This window comes from Corylus avellana, chromosome ca7 (assembly GCF_901000735.1).
Source record: "Corylus avellana chromosome ca7, CavTom2PMs-1.0".
NCBI lineage: Eukaryota > Viridiplantae > Streptophyta > Magnoliopsida > Fagales > Betulaceae > Corylus > Corylus avellana.
In genome coordinates, this window is record NC_081547.1 from 8667306 (window position 1) to 8674748 (window position 7443).

The 7443-nt window shown below is 35.0% G+C and overlaps 1 pseudogene; it reads left to right on the forward strand.

Moving 5' to 3' along the window:
• Positions 1-156: 156 nt before the first annotated feature.
• The window catches only part of LOC132187828 (LRR receptor-like serine/threonine-protein kinase IOS1), a 15208-nt pseudogene continuing 7921 nt past the window's right edge, over positions 157-7443 (forward strand).

The window sequence follows — 7443 nt, forward strand, 5'->3', positions numbered from 1 at the left end:
TCCAAGCTAGTTGAATGATTCATGATTGGTTGAAGCAACTGTAATATCTTATATATATGGTTGAAGCAACTGCATAGACTATCTAGTTATTTCATTTTTGTATATCGTCGGCTGGCGGCCTTGTTCCAGTAAATTAATTAAGAAGAGGAAGGTTAGATGGGGATGAGGTTCAAACATTTCTTCTTTGCATTGCTCGCTGGTTTGGGTCTTATACTTGCTGTTCATGCCCAGGATAAATCAGGTATATATATATATATCATCATCATCATCATCTTATTAATCTTTGAATATATCACATTTATTTTGATTATTATTGCTTCAATTCTTATCTGTGGTCCCAGGCTTCATAAGCATAGCTTGTGGGTTAAAAGCGAATTCTAATTTTACGGAGACGACAACAGGAATTAATTACACTTCAGACGCGACCTTCAGAGACACAGGTTTGAGCAAGAGAATATCACGTGAAATCAGAGCTAACCATCAACGAAACTTACGGAATCTCAGAAGCTTTCCTCAAGGAATCCGCAACTGTTACACCATAAACGTCACAGCAGGCACTAGATACTTGATCAGGACAACCTTCTTGGAGCAAATATGTGGGACACGATCAAATTGGAGAACCCATCGATTAATGTCACCAAGGAGCTCATACATGTCCCGTCTCTAAATTATATACATGTCTGTCTCGTAAACACGGGCCTCGGGACACCATTTATATCGGCAATAGAGTTAAGGCCATTGAAAAATATATCCAATATGACAAAATCTGGACCATTGGCACTTGTTTCTCGCTGGGATGCTGGATCAAATCGATCATACAGGTGAGTCAATATTGTATATGATATTAAGTCATTTGCATTACTAACAACAACGAAATTATTTTCATTTTCAATACTCGCTGTGAATTAAGTTATTTGTCAAAAAAAAAAAAAGGAAGGTTGAGATGTGAGCCGCTAGCTGAATCAGTTTAAAAGTCCAATTTAAAGTCTTTCTGTAGAACATAAACTCAATTTCCTCCTGTCTTATTTAGGTATCCAAATGATGTTCATGATCGCATTTGAGATCCCTATAACGAAGTTGGGTGGACAAATTTAAGTACCCCGCTTATCAATGGCTCCCAAAGTCACAATGATTATGAACCACCATCTATTGTCATGAGTACTGCCGCCACACCAGTAAATGATAGCACTCCTCTAAACTTCACCTGGGACTCAGATAATGCGACTTCTTCCGAATATTATGTGTACATGTACTTTGCTGAATTCGTCCCCAACCAGTCCAGATCATTCAACATTAACCTCAACGGGAAGTACTGGGATGGACCCATTTCTCCTCAGTACTTATCTACAACCACTCTGAATAGCACATCGGCCATAAATGGATCAGCCAAATATGAAGTTTCAATCTTCAAAACGGAGAATTCAACACATCCACCTATCATCAATGCACTTGAAATATATTCAGTGAAATATCTCTGTCAATCAGAAACTTACCAAGGAGATGGTACGTTGTTCCATACATTACTTATATGTGTTTTTCACTATATGTGCTGGTTCGAATATAATTGAATGAGTGGATCGATGCATGTGAAAACATCAAGATGAGAAATAAAAAATTTCATCAAATAAAAAATTTATCAAATCTCTGAAGAAATAAAAATAAATAAATAAATAAATAAATAAACCTAAAGCATCGGTCAATTACGTACAACTACAAATGATACACCAAAAATTTATTTTGACTTTTAATTGCACGCCTTATTTTAACGTACACCATCAACACTATCATTATTAGTGTGTGCGACAATCCAAATCTATGTGGATCTCGTTCGTGCAAAAAGAAGAAGAACAATTTTGTTGTTCCAATAGTTGCATCACTTGGTGGATTGTTGATATCCTCTCATTAATTGTTGCTACTACCTTGTTGGGACTTAGAAGGAGAAAACATCAAGATGATACTAAAGGTGAAATTCTAATCATAAGATTCAAATTCACAAAAAATAAAAATTTCCTTAGATACACACTTATCATGCTCATGATGATTTTACTAGTTGTAATGATAGATACTAAATCCAACATTCAAAATGCAACATTGGAGTCAATACAAGGACAATTTACATATTCTGAGCTCTTAAAAATTACCAACAACTTTGAGCGGATTCTTGGTAAAGGCGAAATTGGAATAGTTTACCACTGCAACTTAGATGATCGTCAAGTAGCAATGAAAATACTCTCTCCTTCATATGTTCAAAGGTTTCAACAATTTCAATCAGAGGCACGTAATTGTACCTTTTATAAAATATTTATGATCATTAATATATATGATCAGACTTGTATATTAAAATCAAGGTAATAATTTGTAATTACAAGTTAAACTTCTTATGGGGCTTCATCATAGAAACTTAACTAGCCTTGTTGGGTACTGCTGTGAAGGAACTAACATGGGGCTCATTTATGAGTACGTGGCCTACGGAGACTTAAAAGCACACCTTTCAGGTATGGGCGTAATTGAAATATTAAGCAAAAAGTACTCTAGTGTTCAGCTTATTAAATCGATCTTACACTTCTTATAGAAGAAATTTTTTATAGTTAATTATAGAATTAGAAAATTTTTATTACATTGATCGGTACTACTTATCAACATTAATTTATTTGAAGAACAAAACAGATCAAGGTTTACGCATTTTATTAATGGATGTAGGTGAGAAGGCAAATATCTTAAATTGGAAAGATCGACTACGAATAGCGTTGGATGCAGCACAAGGTTAGCAATGAGCTTATCTGCATAATTCTTTCTTTTTAACATCATTTTTTTTTTCTCTCATTTTCTACAAGTGATGTGGTCATGAATTTGTAGGATTGGAGTATTTGCACCATGGTTGTAAGCCACCTATAATTCACGGAGATGTGAAGCTTACAAACATCTTGTTAACTGAAAATTTATGTGCCAAATTAGCGGATTGTAGCCTATCCAAAATTTTCCTCAATGATGATGGCACCCATGTGTCAACTAATGTTGTTGGCACCCCTGGGTACCAAGACCCCGAGTGAGTATTTCTATTAATATTTTACTTATGATCTTTGACATTCATTTTCTTTGCCAATAAAAGAGTGACATTTATATTCCACAAAGATATGACCCATTACGAAACGAAAAGGAAATACAAATGATATGTCGATAAATAAGATAAAATGTATTGAATTTAGGCCTTACGTGACATATTTATTTTGATCCATGAGACAATGAAAAAAGAACTCAAACATTAATGTATATTTAAAATCAAGGCAATTACAAACTTTGTCAAGAATAACTTTGATACAATTATTAAAAAGTAACATGCTTTGACTTGCAGGTACTACATATCAAACAAGTTAACAGAGAAAACTGATATTTATAGCTTTGGTGTCGTTCTTTTAGAAATAATCACAAGTCGGCATGCAATAGAAAGATCCCGAGAAATGACTCACATAAGTCAATGGCTGAGTTCCGAGCTTGAGAAAGGGAATATAAAAGGTATTGTTGATCCAAGGTTGCATGAATATTTCAACATCAACTCTGCTTGGAAAGCTGTCGAAATAGCATTGGATTGTGAAAAAACGCTATGCCGACTCCAAAAACTTGTTTATCACAATTTATGCGGAATTAATATTATGAAGCAATAAACAATTCAATCACCCAAAATATATAAAGCAATAAAAAGGCAGACACAGATATTTTGGTTACGAAGAGGAAACCTTTTAGAAAATGTTCTAAAAGTAAAACCTCTCTGGGGCAGCCAAACCCAGGAAATCACTATCAAAAGATTATCTAGAGATTACAGACACTAGGAACACTTACAACCCTTTGCAAGACCTTGACTCTGTAAGATCGACAAGCCTACAACTCGTCTCCGCGCTCACAATCTTCTTCAACGTGATTCTCCTTTACCGGATCCTTCCGATAGACTTCTCAACCATAGATTTATCAAAGAAATAATTAAAACTCTAAGAGATTCACTTTAATGCTCACCACATATGATCTCTCTTAGCACAGCCTCCGACGAACTCTCTGGGGGTGAAAATTCGTGCTTCTCTCTTCTATAATGATGTATATATACCCCCGACAAAACCCTAGACCTAACCCACTTAAAATCACGTTTTTGGGCCTAAAACTTACGGGGTGTCCGGACATGTTAATGGGCGGTCCGGACACGGCTTTGCGGAGCAAGATTTTAGTTTCTGGAAATGAGGTCCGGACCCGGGGAATTGCGGTCCGGACCCGGCCTGTCCAGTCTTCATCAACAGCTCCGATCGATGGGCGTTTGTGGTCCGATTGAGCTGAAATTTTGCAGGGACGTTCATAACACATGAATCTACATTATGAACGGTGGAGATTGGATTCTGAGCATTCTATATCAGTGTTTGAGCCGTGAACAGTAGTATCTGCATTTTGGAACTGAATTAAGCCAACACAAGAACTAACAAACTCCCCCTTTGGCAATTCAGTGACAAAACCAAAATGTCGAGCCAATCCCATCATCTCCCCATATTTACTCCCCCTTTTTGTCACAGAATGACAAAAGGTCTTCATGTTTCCTGAAACACTTCACAAAATACATCAAGGCATATGTGGAACAAGAAGACATAAATAAAACTCATGATAAAAAAATGACGTAGAATGCGTGATTATAAAGAAACATCAGCAAAACTCCCCCTCAATGTATGACTCAATTAACAACAGGAAACTGGAAATGCAAAGCATGTTTCTCCCTCTTAAAAGTTAAATGAACACACATGATAACACATCAATGACTCATGTATTGCACAATGAATATCCAAACATGCTCCAAATATGCAAAATATACATGAGACTAGAAATGGCTAGAAACTCATATTACTTAACCCAAGCCAAGAAAATGTTTCATTCAACCTATGCTTGTGTGGTGTGTGGGTAACCCATCCAAAGAGAAAAATTTTCAATTTATAAAATGAGGAGAAAGTTTCACTACCATGAGGTTTTGACAAGTATATCAAATCAAAAGTCAAACCTTATCATACTAGGGCCTAGCCACTCTCATCCTATACAATTCTCTTTGTAAAATATTTTGCACAAGTTTGACACAGTGAAATAAATTCCTTTTTGAATATGATCTTTTGATTTTATTTGTTTCACTATTTTGTTTATTTTTCTCTTTGAGAAAGTGTCCTTAAACTTTTGGTGCTTATCACAAAAGAGAAAGCAGAAATTTTTAAGCCCTAGGTTCAACTAGCATATGGTCAATTTGAAAAATATGACTAGTCAAAAACCTCATATGGTTACCTAACAGACCTCATAAATAAAGTGAAACAAAGCCTCAATTTAAGCTTAAATGTGCACAAAAGATAAAGCATAGGCAAAATGTACCACATAAGCTCAGGCTTTAGGTAACCACAAAAACAAGTCCATTGACACAAATTTTCATTTCATGCATATTAAGAACATTCCAAGACGTAATGAATTAAATCCATAAAAAGCAACATGAGAAATTAATGGACTATCTAGGTGCATAAGACAAAAGAAAGAAAAGGAAACAATCAAAGTAACATATTTTTGTCTTTTTGAAATTTTTCACAAAAGAAATGCACACAAAAGAAAACAAATGCAAAACAAAGAAAAATGCAATGCAAAACAAAACAACATGCTTGAATTGAGATTACAACAGGCAAGACATGAATGTCCTTTAGCATTAAACTTTCATCACATCTTATAGGTCCCACTACAAAATAATGATTTGGTTTAATAACTACTTCTAGGTCTTCACAAGACATTACACATTCCTGAATATTTGATTAGCAAGTAGACAAAAATCTTGGTGGTCCGCACACAACATCTCATCTATAAGCTTTTCAAAGATCATAATATATGAATTTCTTGAAAAATCCTTTATGAATATGCCTCAAAACATGAATCTCAAAACAATAATGTATATACTCTTCATACAGAAAGTGTAACAACAAAAACAATGCAGTGCATAAACAATAAAGCAAAAACAAAAAAAATGCAAAGCAAAGAAAAATAACACGCTCTAGGATATTCAAAAATAAGCAAAACAATCAATCCTAGGCATGTTATTGACTCACCAAACTTTAGGTGAGATCACTACCACTCCCCCTCAATGGGTGAATGGTATAATCCTTCCTAACCCAAACCTTCTTCAATAAAGGTGTAGAGACGTGAACATTTTCAAACTTGTCTACTCTAGACACACCTCCCATCATCATTACCAAACCCTCATAATCTTTCCTAGAAAGAGAATTTTTATTTTTATGCACATGAGGTTTCAATTTAAAACAATTGGGTCGAATGTGACCAACTTTTCCACAATGATGACAAGTAGGGATAAACCTTTTAGGAGGTAGATTCCTAGGAGGATGGACGACTCTATATTTGGGGTAAGATACATAAGGTTCAATATGAATTTTCTTAACTTTCTTACCTTGTGAGGTCGAGGTAGCTGCTGTTTTTCTTTTAACCACAGAGTCTTCTACTTTTTCTGATTTAACAAATATTATCTCGGAAGTATAACCATTGTTAGAAGACAAAGCAACATGACAATCAAAACTTAACTCAGATTTATTACAATCAGAATTCTGAGTATGTAACATATTCTCAAGGGAATTGCTAGAGAATTTTTCCAATTGAGTTTCTGACTCTTTTAATTTATTCTCTAACAAATCAACTTTAGAACCTAAAACAAAATTTTCAGATTTTAAAGAATCAATTAAAGCATGTGATTCAGACAATTTAGTAACAATAGATTCATTCACATGTTTAAGATCTTGAAACTCCCCCAAACAATTTGTGTATTGATGTCTCAAAAGAGTGAATTTTTCCAACAAATTGTTGAAGGAGTTTATAAGATCATATTCCCCTTGAGAAGTATTCATAGTAAACAGGAGTCAACAGATCTCACTCAAGAATTTAATCCAAATAGAGTGAACCCGCTCTGATACCAATTGAAAAACGCTATACCGACTCCAAAAACTTGTTTATCACAATTTATGCGGAATTAATAGTATGAAGCAATAAACAATTCAATCACCCAAAATATGTAAAGCAATAAAGAGGCAGACACAGATATTTTGGTTACGAAGAGGAAACCTTTTAGAAACCGATCTAAAAGTAAAACCTCTCCGGGGCAGCCAAACCCAGGAAATCACTATCAAAAGATTATCCAGAGATCACAGATACTAGGAACACTTACAACCCTTTGCAAGACCTTGGCTCTGTAAGATCGACAAGCCTACAACTCGTCTCCTTGCTCACAATCTTCTTCAACGTGATTCTCCTTTACCGGACCCTTCCGATAGACTTCTCAACCGTAGATTTATCAAAGGAATAAACAAAAACTCTAAGAGATTCAATTAACGCTCACCACATATGATCTCTATTAGCACAGCCTCCGACAAACTCTTTGGGAGCGAA